The sequence below is a fragment of the Phoca vitulina genome, unplaced genomic scaffold, assembly GCF_004348235.1.
Source record: "Phoca vitulina isolate PV1807 unplaced genomic scaffold, GSC_HSeal_1.0 scaffold8, whole genome shotgun sequence".
Taxonomy (NCBI): Eukaryota; Metazoa; Chordata; class Mammalia; order Carnivora; family Phocidae; genus Phoca; species Phoca vitulina.
The window spans coordinates 65,931,690-65,946,840 of NW_022589711.1; the positions used below are offsets into that span (position 1 = coordinate 65,931,690).

The 15,151-nt window shown below is 35.8% G+C and overlaps 1 pseudogene; it reads right to left on the bottom strand.

Annotated features, from left to right (window-relative positions):
* Nucleotides 1-685: 685 nt before the first annotated feature.
* Nucleotides 686-1,195, bottom strand: LOC116633709 (annotated as a pseudogene).
* Nucleotides 1,196-15,151: the final 13,956 nt, after the last annotated feature.

The following is a 15,151-nucleotide window of genomic DNA, read 5'->3' on the forward strand; positions in this document are numbered from 1 at the left end:
TCACTTTATGCAAAACCAGCTATTAAATCTCTCCAACCCATTTTGGAAAAATAAGATCATATTAAACATTATTGAATTTAATTGCCCCTACCCACTGCACACAGAAAGCTAGAGGATTTAATTAGCACTACTACTCTTGATTGCAAAATAAGGGAAGCAAACTAATATTTATTGCACATTTGTTGTTTGCCAGGTATTCAGACCAATTTTTCATCTCCTCAAAACAAGTTTGCTAAGTATATATTATTTTACACACAAAAAGAAACATCTGAGATTTAGAAAGAGTGTATGATTTGCCTAATATCACAAAGCTCTTAAATAGCAAACCTATTATCAAATCTATGTGTGTCTGGCTATAAAGCCTGACTCCTTGTATAACCTACTACTTCATTCCTAATGTAGTTAGTCATGTAAAATCTTAAAATCTTACTTAAAATTTTTGTACACACTGACCTCTCAAGTGGGCTGTACGATCTTCAATGACTTGGAACCTGGGATTCCAAAGGAATGAACTTTGAAATGTGGGAATGAAAGAGGAATCCTTCCTCTTTCAGGGAATGAAGCTCATCTAGAAAAATAGGGAACAAAAAGTACAGTACAGTTTGGGTAATGCAGTTGGCTAGCTGGCTCCATGCAGGGCCTCACTGTGCCCCTAACCTCCCCACTCCACTCTTCCAGGGTGGGGCTAAGAGTAGTTGCCCAAGAGGCTTTCCTGAGGTCTAGCTAGTTTGTCCAAGAAGATTCCTTGTGGAGGGCTATGGACTGCAACTCTATAGTGCACAGTCCTCTCTCTTTGGCAATGATAATTGTAGGGAAAGAAGCAGATACTCATGCTGATTTCACAGGCTGTCTTCAGGATCTCATCAGCCTTGCTGTGCTCAAAATCTTGGAAAACCACATCATTCACAGATAGGACTTAGTCCCCTTCCTGAAGTTCTGCTTGATGTGCATCCGAGTCAGGAATCACGTTGGAGATAAAAATGTCTATCTGGGAAGCCTTTCCTCCTCAGATATTAAATCCCAACTGAGCTCCAGGGGACTACTTCGGTGTGACAATTCAGGGCAGAAACTGGGTCAACTTATTTTTGTAGTCTGGGTAATATACCCTTTCATGAGGAGGAATCCATGCTGGGGGATTCTCATAGGCAGGCAGGAAAACCTCCGGCTAGTCATCGTAAGGAATCTGGGGGTCCATCTCTAGCAAGTCCCCTCAGGCGTCGGGGGCCTCAGGCTCCACTCACTGCCAATTCAATCTAGAAACTGGAAGCAGATGTTCAGGGTGCAGCATTCAGGCCCTCCCCTTCCCCATGCACCAAGATCTTTTATGTCTTATTCACCACCATATTGCCAAGTGCCTAGAACTGCCTGATATATGTTAGTTCTCAATGAACATTTATTGAATAAATGAACGGGTGGATAAAGAGACGTTGTATTCATGGATGATGAAAAAAGGCTGAGGGAGCATAAAAATTCTAAACGCCAAAATTAGGAATAAACAGAACTCAGTTGATAGAAATAGGTGTCTACAAACTGTGTGGCATACATTTATCAATGGTTAACACATAAGCATTGATTTATAAAATACACATTCAGGAGTTCTTCAGAGTGATTTTTCTTTTTTCCAATCATCAAGACATGTTTAAGGACTAGTGGCTTCAACTTATATTGAAATGTGTGAACTAGCTAGACTTTCATATATTTCTACTCAAGTAAGCATGAAATTAACTGAGATGCATTATATTCTTCCACAAAATGTCAGTATGAAATTCAAATCCATCATTGAATGTGGCTAAATTGTGCTTTACAGTTGTTGTATTGTGGTACTAACTGAAGATATGACCCAATCAAACACCATCATAATAGTTATCATGGCATCCTATTTTCCATAATTTATACTTTCACCTCAACTGGAAGAGGTCCAGCCAGGGTTGCTACATCACTTAGCTTCAGGGGTATCTTGTATTCTCTCCTCCATGGAGTATATAATTAGACAGCTCTGGCAATGATTATGATAGAGTCTCATCTTTGCCAAAATACTTTAGTTTGGTGTGCTTCCCCCACACCAAGATTCCTACCCAACAATCATCCTTATCAAATGTGGTTGTTATCAACTGGTATAATTAATTTTCTTAGTCTAGTTCATGTAGAAAGGGCACAGCAAAAAAGAGAAACATGTCATGATCCATGTAGAAGCATAATATTAAGATTCCAAAATTGAACTGAGGAATATTTTTGAGGTTTTGAAGTTGAAGCATTTTATTCCTCTGAAGAAAAATTTTCAAATGACAGAGAAAAGCAATATGGAAGTGGGCTTAATGTCTAAAGATAACTTTTATTTGGTCTGGTTATTCAACAACTATTATATTCCTTTAGGAAATTCCCAAAAGATGGCTGTGCAATAGGACATAAATTCTGACCAAACCAGGGAAAAGAAAGGAGAAAGATGACATATCCTCTGATATTAATTCTTTGAGTTTTGCCTCACTTTGCTATCCTTAATGAAGTCCATCTCTTTCTCTCTGAATTTCAAAGACAATTAGTTTGTTCCTTTCAGTACTACCACTTATCATATTTATATTGTGGTGTAGTCAATTGTACACATCTTCCATCTCACACTAGCTTATAACCTTGTTAAGGGAAGGATTTGAGGTTTATTTTTCTTTCTCATGGATACTAATAATAGATCATAGTTCTTGGGTTTCAAAATTTGTTAAGCAGTAACTAAAATTTCATGAGACTTTTGTTAAGTAATTTACAAAAATTATCTGTTGGCAGAAAAAAAAGAAGAGAGGAAGGAAAGAGACGAATGAGGAAGAAATAACTCCCACTTAGAATTATTTTTTAGATAAGAAGGCTTTGATCTAAGGAGTTTAGCTAAGAGCTAAGTTTTCCTCATATTTTCAAACTTTTTTTTTAAGTCCACTGGAGGTAGGAATGCCAAGTATCAAGATACCAACTAAAGCTTTCATCGACAAGGTGACAGCTTGTTCCTAACGTTTAGGCAATTAAAAGAGGTATCTGAGAGGCACTGCTTTGCCAACATGAGAGTCTTCTGCTTTGGTGACTCTGCCACACATTCCAATCCATACACGTGTCCCACTGATCTCTTAAGAGAGCAACAATTAATTCCAGGTGTCTCTTTGGGCAAAGCATATTCTTGGCTCACTTGGGAAATTATATGTTTTCTAACAAGTCTCTTTGCTTTCCACATTCAAAGAAAGTGCATTTATCTCATAATGATGTAGTATGCAATAAACCCAAGTTTTCTGTAGCATATAACTCTCAGTGTCTCTCAGGGCTTACCTATGTGTCCTTGGACAAGTCTTTCTAGCCTCAATTTTCTCTCTTTTAAATGTGAATAATAATTTTGCTGCTTGCCTCCTTATCAGGATACTAGTGAGGGGAGAGGGGAAGTGAAATAAACTACTGCAAAAATCAGAAATCTAGATATAAGGTCCTAGGAAAAAGTCATGTCGGACAAGTCAGCTCCCTCAAGGATACTGCATTTTACTGGCAAACACTTAACATTGTAGCATATGCAGAGCCAGTATATTTGCCTAAATTGTTTGGAACAAACACAAGAATGAAGCATCTAGGAGAGAATATAAGAAAATAGAGTGCCCCCCCCAAATCAGAATAATTGCATTATTTTACCCTTCTCAAGATTAACGGTAAAGCGAGAATTTTGCATTTCTTTAATTAGGGCTATAACAAAGCACAAAAGGAAGTAGGAGAAAATTAGGCATATAGGAAAAAAAAGAAATTCCTAAATTCACTCTAGGATTATACTATTATCTTCTTTATTTTCTTATCATTTTTATACAGTTGTTATTACCAAAGGTAATTATTTGGCTAAGAACAAAGGAAAAAAAGTGTAAAGTAGCTTTGATGACAAAAATGTGGACTTCTAATGTATATACTTTCTCCTGTGTATTTTCTATTGATTATCTGAAAAATCCCTTGAATCATTCTTTGTTCAACCTGAACCCAAATAAAATAATATATTTCTGAATAATATTTTTTTAAATAATGAGTTTCACGGAATTTGAAGCTGTTGTAATATAGTATAAAGAATTTTTACGTGAGGGATCAGAAAGACTGGTTCTGGTTTAATAACTGGAAAATGGCCTAAACCATACAATTTACCTCAGTATTTAGTTGTTCCTCTGGTTAGATTTACTAGATGGACAGGTAGGAGAGAAACAAAGTTGTAAAAGGGAAAGATACTTCTAAATTCTTGACTTCTAAGATCTACATTATTTTACTATGAAAAGAAATTTTATTTTCATCTCCAATAATTTGCTTCATTTCACATTTTTTCTTGTGGTGTTTTTGATTTTAGGAAAGATTAATTACAAAAATGAAAATTGATCACTTGGATTTAATGGGACTTCTTGAAGTGATTTTATCTTTTTCTACTGGTGAGTTATAGGCAAATTACATATGCCCAAAAACAATCTCTTCCAGTTTATCAGTGCAAGTATCTGTATGACTTCAAAGGAAAAAAAATGGACCCCCAGGGGCGCCTGGGTAGCTCAGTTGGTTAAGCATTTGCCTTCAGCTCAGGTCATGATCCCAGGATCCTGGGATCAAGCCCCATGTCGGGCTCCCTGTCCAGCGGGAGTCTGGTTCTCCCTCTCCCTCTGCCCCTCCCCCTGTTCATGCTCGCTCATTTTCTCTCTTTCTCTCTCAAATACATAAATAAAATCTTAAAAAAAATAGACCACCAATAAAAAAACAAATCTATGCAACTAAAAATCAAAAGTTTCTTAGGAAATTTTGTAAGCAATAAACAAAAAGAAAAAAAAAGATTCGTAGAGAAGATGTTTAGAAAGGATTTTTTAAATGATGACTTAAACATGTCTATAATGGTAAATTCAAGTTAAGAACCCATTTAGTCTTGGTTCAGCAATCTGTTTTCAGGAGGTATATTTTCAGGGGGCAAATAAATCCCTATACTTTGCTCTCCTAGACTAAGATACTATATTCTGGGTCTTTGTGATTCCTGTACTCCCAGATCTTGACTAAATGACCTGTTTCTTATGTTCTCAAAAATCAAAATTCTGCTTAAGCCAAGAGTTTAAAAAGTAGATACTTTGCATCTTATTATCTTTTGCATTTCAAAATTTTTCTCTTTAAAGGAAAATGCCATGTTCTTTTGGTACCAGGCTATATCAAAACTAATGATTTACCACCTCAGGGTGTGGTGAGAGCCATCTCAAAAGGCACGTGGTTTGACAGAAGAAAAGATGATACTTACAGCATGAAATTTTAAGCACTCTCTGTTTTAGAAGGATGTTAATGGATAAAAAGATTGAAAAAAAAAAAAAAACCCGAGGTTAAGTTTAGAAAGAACAAGACCATTTTTGAGTAACAGAAAATAGAATATTAATTTCAGTTATTGCATAGTATTAAAATGGTAAATATATATTTCAGTTTATTTATCTTTGCTTGGAAATAGGGTAGTATAGTAAGTGTGGCATAATGAAGTTAACTTTTAATGGTTTGTTATTATATGCTTTTTCTTCATTCATTCAGCAATTATTGAGTTTTTACTGTAAGAATAGTGAGAGCTAGTATTTATTTTGTGCTCACTATGTCCCAAGCATTGTTCTAAGCCATTTTTTTTAATGAATTGACTCATTCTGTCCTCTTAACAATCTGGCAGATTCTTATGTTTTTTAACACTTTTTTTCAGATAAGGAAACTAACCAGAAGTAAGTAATTAGTTTCAAATCACACATACAGTTAATGTGATGGCCGAATTCTAATCTAAGTAGTCTGGCTTCAAAGTCCACCATATCTTTTGTTATAGGAATAGTGATAGATGATATACTGGCTCTGCTTTCAAAGAGCTTAAGCTCTAGAAAGGGGGAAAGGGAGCTTACAAATAAATGTGTAATACCCAGGAGAAAGTTTCAAGGTAGACAAAAGAGGAGACATCAAGGAGATGTCAAAGACAATGATGCCTTCCAGGGGCAACATTCTCGGCAAGGACAGAGAGGGGAAAGTCAACAGATACAGATATGTAAACAGTTAAGCCATAGAAAGTGTTAGATATTATGTTTGCATTATGTGGCTATCAGTGTAAGCACAGAGGAGCATATAACCAATCTCCTAGCAGCTGTAGAGAAGAGTAGAAAAAGGTTTCCTGAGTCTTGAAAGAAAAGTAGATGATCCAGGTGACTGAAGGAACATCAGACAAAGGGAAAAGTTGAGAAAAGTGAGTACTGAGAAGTAAGCAAGTCTGATGGAGCATGAGATGGCCAGGCATGTCTGAGAATAGCAGGGACTTTAATTTATTGGAGCACAGAATGTGGGGTAGATATCTATTTCAATGTAAAACCTTAATCTATGGCAAAGAAGATCGCTAAGAGAAAGGAATAGATGAAATGCTGTTTACTTTTCCTCTGTAAAGCCTCTGCCAATTACAAACTCTTCCTATAAAAGGTGGGAGGGGGTTTGTTAAAACATGAGTCCTTAGTAATAGACTCTACTATGGAGTTGCACCCTATAATACATAATTTATTCAATCACTTATTTATTCACTCATTTTGCTCAATGTATTTGTCATTTATGTCTTTATGACACTTTATGTCTTTGTGACATTACGTCAATGTGCTAGGAACCTTAAGGGACACAAAGGTGAATGATAAATAGAATCTGTCCTGTAGACTCTTAAAGCCTTGCCAGCAGAGCTATGGCGTATGGGCAGTACCCATTCTGATTAGGTGATGCCCATGCAGAACTGCTTGTGAAGTATTTTAAATATTAGTCCTGCTTGTAGGTAAGTTGTCTTATACTGAAGCATGTCCATAAAATGTTGTAATGGCCCATTTTACATTTTAAATAATTATTTGAGTCAGTTGTTAAACACATCATTATTCAAAAGCAAATCATAGAAACTTACAATTAAGTTTTATTAAAAAGAAAGAAAATAAATCCTCAAAACTCATTACTTTTTAAAAATATATTTTGCTATTTTCTACGCTCTTGAACTTATTGTCAATTGTATCTGTATTGTGGAAATACTATGCAGTAATGGGCTACTTACTATGCATCTCTTTCCAAATTTGCATTCAGTGATTAGTTCAATATATGTTAAAAAAAATTGTAGGACTATTCGCATCATGGAAATAATCAGATCTATAAATTAGGATTCTATTTTCCCCCTGAAATTTGGTTGTTAAATATTTACCAGCACATGACTGCTCATTCATAAAATAGCAATACAAAGTATGTTACTATGTGTTTTTACCTGCTCCAATTGGAGTAGATCAGTACCTCAATCCATCCTCAGAAATTAGAAGCTCAAGCTCCCCACCCATTTCCTTGTAACATCAGTAAGTCTAAATTAACCTCTAACACTCATCCTACCATATATTCTGAGTTTCCTGGCACAGCGGTTCTCAACCCTGGCTATACACTGGAAATACCTAAAGCGTTTTAAAAATTGTCCAATTCCTGTGTCTATTTCTGAGCATTTGATTCAGCTCATCTACCAGAAAGAACTGGGCATCCATGTTTTTAAAATCTGTACATTCCCAAGGTGATTATAATTGTGAAGCCAATGGTGAAAAAGTACATCACAACTTACCAATAACATGGGTGTTGCTAGAGTGAGTCATCTTCTGTTGCTAGAAGAGAATACATTTCGTCTTCCACAAAGTAAGCATGGGGGAGAAGCAAGTGGTGGTTAAAAATGACCAGAGGCCATGTTTAAAAAAAAAAGAAGAAGAAGAAGAAAAAAGAAACAGGGATTTCTGCTGACTGTCCCATCACCCTCTTTTCCCCCAGCTAGGAACAATGCCCTTCCACAATAGAATTTTGTTCAATTATTGCCCAGTGACACCTCCCTAGGCTATAGACTAAGCAAGGGCTACCAGGTCAGAATTAGTTTTGGTGCTGGTCTCCTCAAAGACTCCTTGTCATCATCTTTGTTTGCTTCTTTCCAGGGAATCTATTTTAAAACTTTGAAACATAAAAAAATCTAATTTTATCCCATTCATCTGGACAATGGGCTCCCTTTCCCTGGTCCCCCCTCTTCTAAGGAAATTTATCTTTAGTCATTCTAAGGTACTGTCCTTTTCTTCTTTTCTAAAGGGAAAATGTTTTTAATCAACCCCAGGAAGGTTTACGGTCTCTTTTTAATTTGGAAGAAAAATTACACCAACCAATCACTGTAAGGAAAATTATTTTATAAGGAGAAAATATAAAAGAAATAAATTTATATGTTTCCATCTCTTTCTACCTTCAAACCACCATTCACTTGTTTCTTTGTTATGTAAAGTTATTATTTGTCACTGCTTAAAAAATCTCTCTCCTTGTGGTGGACAAATTTTAAAGTGACCCTAATCACCACCTCCTGATGTTTACAATTTTAATATGGCAAAAGCAATGGGATATCACTCTCATAATTATATTATGTTATATAAAACTCCATCTTGCTAGCTCATTTGCTGTAGTCAGCCTGCCTTCTTTCTTCTCTCTCTCTCTCTCTCTTACTCAACTTGTGTATTTGGGAGAGACAAAGTACTGGATGCTACCGACAATTACCTAAATGGAGAAGCATCTGCTTCCCTAGTCAAGTCTCCAGATTAGAACCCAACCCTGGCTGATACATTAATTGGGGTCTTCTGAGACCCCAAGTAGAGGATCCAGCTAAGCTATGCCTAGGTTTCTGACCTGTGAGATAATATATAAATATTACATTTACCTACTAGGTTTGTAGTAATTTGTTTTGGAACATAGAAAACTAATATAATCGTCTTTAAAATAATTGCCCAGGGGGCACCAGGAGGACTCCGTTGGTTAAGTGCCTGACTCGATTTCTGCTCAGGTTATGATCTCATGGGTCATGAGATAGAGCTCTGCGTCCATCTCTGTATTCAGAGGGGAGTCTGCTTGAAAGATTCTCTCCCTCTGCTCCTCCCCGCCACTTGCATGCACTCCAAATAAATAAATCTTTTTAAAAAATTTAAAAAATTAAAAATAAATAAAATAATTGCCCAGTGCTTCAATGTGACATCCATTCCCCCCAAATCGTTGACCCAACATTTCTTTCTAGCTTCTCCTGTTGGTCAACTGATCCAAGCACCTACAAAAGCCCCATGCACATTTATACTTCCATTCCCTTGCTCATGTTCTTCCCTCTGCTTAGAATGGCCTTCCCATTTTTTTTTAAACATAGAGAGCAACCGTTTATCCTTGGAAGCCAAATATAATAACCACCTCTACCCTCTCAATAAAAGAACTCTCACTCAATGCCCCCCAAGGTCAAATTGATTAACTTATCTTTTGTTAGTGCATAAATTTCCTCCATAACTCTTATAGGGTTTATCATGTTGTTTCAGGGTCAATTTTTGGTGTTTTTTTCCCCATTATATTGTGCATTCCCCGAGAGTGGGCACTGTGTAGTATTTATCTATACATCCCCAGAACCTGGAATAGTGCTTTGACATATCTGGCATCCCATAAATGTGTGTTAAATTGAATCAAACTGAATTTATACTCCCATAGGTAGAAAATGTTAATGTTTGGCACATTGGAGGCACAACCAGTTTTTAAATGAATATTCTGTGTATAATTGCTTATATATTTAAACAATATTATCTAAGCTAGAAAAGAATCACTGGGGACAGTAGGCTCCTTTAATGAGATAGGGGCAATTCAGGCTACAGAAATTACCTAATGGATTTTGCTGATAACATTAGGGGCTGGCAATTCCATTTCATAATTATATGATGCTTGGGGAAGAGTTGAATAAATACATAGAATAAATACATATCATTAGGATGCAGAAGAAAATGAACCAAAGAAGAATCTGATACAGAAATGTATGTAATTACGTTTTTTTAAAGAAGGCAATAGATTGAGAGTAAAACCAAAGAAATGAAAATCTAACTTCCAATAATTCAATAAAATGTAGTGTTCTGCAATAGACTAGCTACCAAAATACTTTTGTGTTAAGGGTAGGTAACCCTTAGAATGACTTGGCAGTATAATAGTGTAATATAAATTCATTGCAGGAAGTGAAAGTGGGATCTAGGGAAGAAGATGTAATTCTAACCGTATATTAAGATGCTAGACATACTACTCAAAACCATGTAAAGACTAAAGGCTATTATATTTGTACCAGGGATGTTCATCTTTCCAAGGTTTAAGAAGCTTTTCACTGAAAGTAAAAGAAAGGAATGACATAATCCATATACTCCTTGAATCCCTGGGCCAATCTTAACTCAAGAGTTGTAAATAATTTGTAGCAAAAGATGAGGTATGGCTAGAACCTCCCAGAATATTGCTATTCTTCATCCTCTAAATTTTCTGTCATGTGTTTCCCAAGAATTTCTGATAAAAGTCCAGTAGCTCCAGTTAACATCCACATGACCTTTGATGAAGTGGGAAACTCTAACATGCATGTTACTTTTCTCAGAGAAGATTATGTCTCTGCTTTAATCCTGGAATGAGTACAGAGACTCCTACCTATTTATTTTTATTTTTTTTATTAACATATAATGTATTATTTGTTTCAGGGGTACAAGTCTGTGATTCATCAGTCTTACACAATTCACGGCCCTCACAATAGTACATACGCTCCCCAGTGTCCATCACACAGCCATCCCACCCCTCACTCCAGCAATCCTGAGTTTGTTTCCTGAGATTAAGGGTCTCTTATGGTTTGTCTCCCTCTCTGGGGTCATCTTGTTTCATTTTTCCCTCCCTTCCCCTATGATCCTCTGTCTTGTTTCTCAAACTCCTCATATCAGTGAGATCATATGATACTTGTCTTTCTCTGATTGACTTATTTCACTTAGCATAATACCCTCTAGTTCCATCCACGTCATTGCAAATGGCAAGATTTCATTTTTTGATGGCTGCATAATATTCCATTATATATATAATATATATATTATATATATATATATATATATTATACACACACACACACACACACACCCCACATCTTCTTTATCCATTAGTCTGTTGATGGACATCTAAGCTCTTTCCATAGTTTGGCTACTGTGGACATTGCTGCTATAAACATTGGGGTGCACATGCCCCTTCGGATCACTACATTTGTATCTTTGGGGTAAATACCCAGTGGTGCAATTGCTGGGTTGTAGGGTAGCTCTGTTTTCAACTTTTTGAGGAACCTCCATACTGTTTTCCAGAGTGGTTGCATCAGCTTGCATTTCAACAGTGTAGGAGGGTTCTCTTTTCTCCTCATCCTCACCAACATCTGTCGTTTCCTGACATGTTAATTTTAGCCATTCTGACTGGAGTGAGGTGGTATCTCATTGAGGTTTTGATTTGGATTTCCCTGATGGTGAGTGATGTTGAGCACTTTTTCATGTCTCTGCTGGCCATTTGGATGTCTTCTTTGCAGAAATGTCTGTTCATGCCTTCTGCCCATTTCTTGATTAGATTATTTGTTCTTTGGGTGTTGAGTTTGATAAGTTCTTTATAGATTTTGGATACTAGCCCATTATCTGATATGTCATTTGCAAATATCTTCTCCCATTCTGTCGATTGTCTTTTGGTTTTGTTGATTGTTTCCTTTGCTGTGCAAAAGCTTTTTATCTTGATGAAGTCCCAATAGTTCATTTTTGCCCTTGCTTCCCTTGCCTTTGACGATGTTTCTAGGAAGAAGTTGCTGCAGTTGAGGTTGAAGAGGTTGCTGCCTGTGTTCTCTTCAAGGATTTTGATGGACTCCTGTCTCACATTTAGGTCTTTCATCCATTTTGAGTCTATTTTTGTGTATGGTGTAAGGAAATGGTCCAGTTTCATTCTTCCTCATGTGGCTGTCCAATTTTCCCAACACCATTTGTTGAAGAGACTTTTTTCCATTGCATGTTTTTTCCTGCTTTGTCAAAGATTAGTTGACCATAGAGTTGAGGGTCCATTTCTGGGCTCTCTATTCTGTTCCATTGATCTAGGTATCTGTTTTTGTGCCAGTATCATACTGTCTTGATGATGACAGCTTTGTAATAGAGCTTGAAGGCCAGAATTGTGATGTCACCAGCTAGCCTCAGCAATCAGTCAACAAAAAGAAATAAAAGGCATCCGAATCAGCAAAGAAGAAGTGAAACTCTCACTTTTTGCAGATGATATGATACTTTATGTGGAAAACCCAAAAGACTCTACCCCAAAACTGCTAGAACTCATACAGGAATTCAGTAAAGTGGCAGGATATAAAATTAATGCACAGAAATCAGTTGCATTTCTATACACCAACAACAAGACAGAAGAAAGAGAAATTAAGGAGTTGATCCCATTTACAATTGCACCAAAACTGGAGGGTATTATGCTGAGCGAAATAAGTCAAACAGAGAAAGACATGTATCATATGACCTCACTGATATGAGGAATTCTTAATCTCAGGAAACAAACTGAAGGTTGCTGGAGTGGGGGTTGCAGTGGGAGGGATGGGGTGACTGGGTGATGGACACTGGGGAGGGTATGTGCTCTGGTAAGTGCTGTGAATTGTGCAAGACTGTTGAATCTCAGATCTGTACCTCTGAAACAAATAATGCAATATATGTTAAGAAAGAAAAAAAGAAGAAGAATGTAGCAGGAGGGGAAGAATGAAGGGGGGGAATCGGAGGGGGAGAAGAACCATGAGAGACGATGGACTCTGAAAAACAAACTGAGGGTTCTAGAGGTGAGGGGGGTGGGAGGATGGGTTAGCCTGGTGATGGGTATTGAGGAGGGCACGTTCTGCATGGAGCACTGGGTGTTATGCACAAACAATGAATCATGGAACACTATATCTAAAACTAATGATGTAATGTATGGGGATTAACATAACAATAAAAAATAATAAAAAAAAAAAACCATAAGATACCTAGGAATAAATCTAACCAAAAAGGCAAAGGATCTGTACTCAGAAAACTATAAAATACTCATGAAAGAAACTGAGGAAGACACAAAGAAATGGAAAAACGTTCCACGCTCTTGGATTGGAAGAACAAATATTGTGAAAATGTCTATGCTACCTAGAGCAATCTACACATTTAATGTAATCCCTATCAGAGACTCCTACCTATTTTGAAGCCTCAGCTTAAACATGTACTCTCTGAATCCTGTCACCGGCTGGATGTATCATCCTGGGCCATTTTTAAAGTTTCTAAATTTTATCATTTCCATATGAAAAAGAAGCTTCTTGTACTGTGGCTATTAGTGGACACCTGATAGTTTGAATATAAAATAAGCCTAACAATCTGATATGTAATATGTGCTTCAGATATATCTGTTCTTTCTCTTTCCCTTGTATGTTAGCTTCTTAAGGCAACTGCACTGAGATTGGCGTTTACTCTTAAAACCCAAGGTTTATAAACATTTTGGCCTCACATGTTCAGGGTGACCCTGCTCCTGTGTTCTCCATGCATTTTTAGGACTGAGTTGCTTTTCTTCCATTTCTGTTTATACATATCTTTTGGGACTGATAGAGTGAGTCCCTGGAAAATGTTCTTATTTTATTAAATGTTCTTTCTGAGTTATTTGAGGGTGCTAGTAAAAATTTAAACTGTTGCAGTACTGTTACAATACTGTCTATTTTAACTGGCAGCTAAGTTAAAACAAATTCTCTAGGTTCAATTTTTCTTTCTTCTGAGGCCTGTATCTCTCTATTAAACATGTGATGTTTGGTAGAAAGAAGACTGGGACAAGAACAACAAAGACTCTCCAAATGCTGCATAATTTGACCCTTGGAGTATAATTCTCATTTGAATTAGTGACCCACAAGTGATAATTTTGTGTGTATCAGGAACTCTTTATCATCAAACACAAGATAACACTGAAGGTGTAGATTCTTCTGTTTTTGTTTTGCTTTGTTTTGTTTTACCCTTCAAGGAACAGAAGATACAAAAGATAACTGTCAGTTTAATTCTATGTCTTATTTTAAAAAAGACTATAGAGAATGTTAAGTTGAATTAAAAAAAAAGTGATTTTTAAATTTTATTTTAAATAATTATTTTAAATAATTACTTTTGGAACAGGACAATAATTATGCCAGGCCTAGATCTTTTTTATCCTCACTCAAGACAGTCAAATTATAAGAGAACTCATTCATCCAGCTATCACTGAATTGCTTTACTTAAGATATAGAATTCTTAACACTTATAAAAATTCAATTAGTTCCCCTATGCTATTATGTTTAATCAGCTTTGGTTTTATTAACAATTTTAATGATATTTTAACTGAATTCTAAATTTAAAATTAATGATAAATTAGTGGCAATTAAGTATTCTCGTGAGTGAGGTTTCTGACACATTCCAGAGTAAAAAAAGAAGAGCATGATATTCATCTCACTTGCATGGCAGCATGAAAAATATAGAAGGAATATTCAATTTAGATTAAGAACACCTTGGTTCTTCTGCATTCAACATTACTGTCTGTGTGATTCTGGTCAAGACATTTAAATTTTGTAAAAACTGCCATGTTAATTTCAGCCCTGTCTACCTCATATGATTTCTGTAAATATCAAAATATATTTATAAACACACTTTAAATCACAGTGAGTATGAAATTTAAATGATTATTTTGTGATTGTTTCTAATTATAGACTCAATTTATATTTGTTATGATGTATTTTAACAATCAAGTTTTGAAATCCAATTAGATCTCTGCAGACCATGATGAACACATGGGTTTATTTGGTAGGTTTATTTGATTTATTTATATAAATGTACAAATTCATAGGTGCCATTTTTACAATTTATTGAGAAAGAGTAAATATGCAAATGCTATGAAATATTATATGATACATAACCAACATTTAATATCTGTTGCTTTATTTTCCCTTCATATTATTTATTTAGCATTTCCCTCTACTGTTTGTAAATCCAGTATTAATGGTGGATATATATGTCTCCTGGAGTTAATAAATGGTGCCAGCAAAACTCTATATCCTTCAAATATAAAAGTCTTAGTACTGCTATACTACTAATAGGGCACATTTACATAATTTTACAGCATATAGAATACTTGAACTAGCTCTTTATAGTCACTCTAAATGAAGAAGTTGAGACTCAGAGAAGTTATATCAATTACCTAGGATCAATCAGTTGATTATTTGATAGATACAGATTGATAACCAGGTTTTAGTCTATCTTTAGATAAGTAAAATCTCATATATTCATTTATTCCTCTA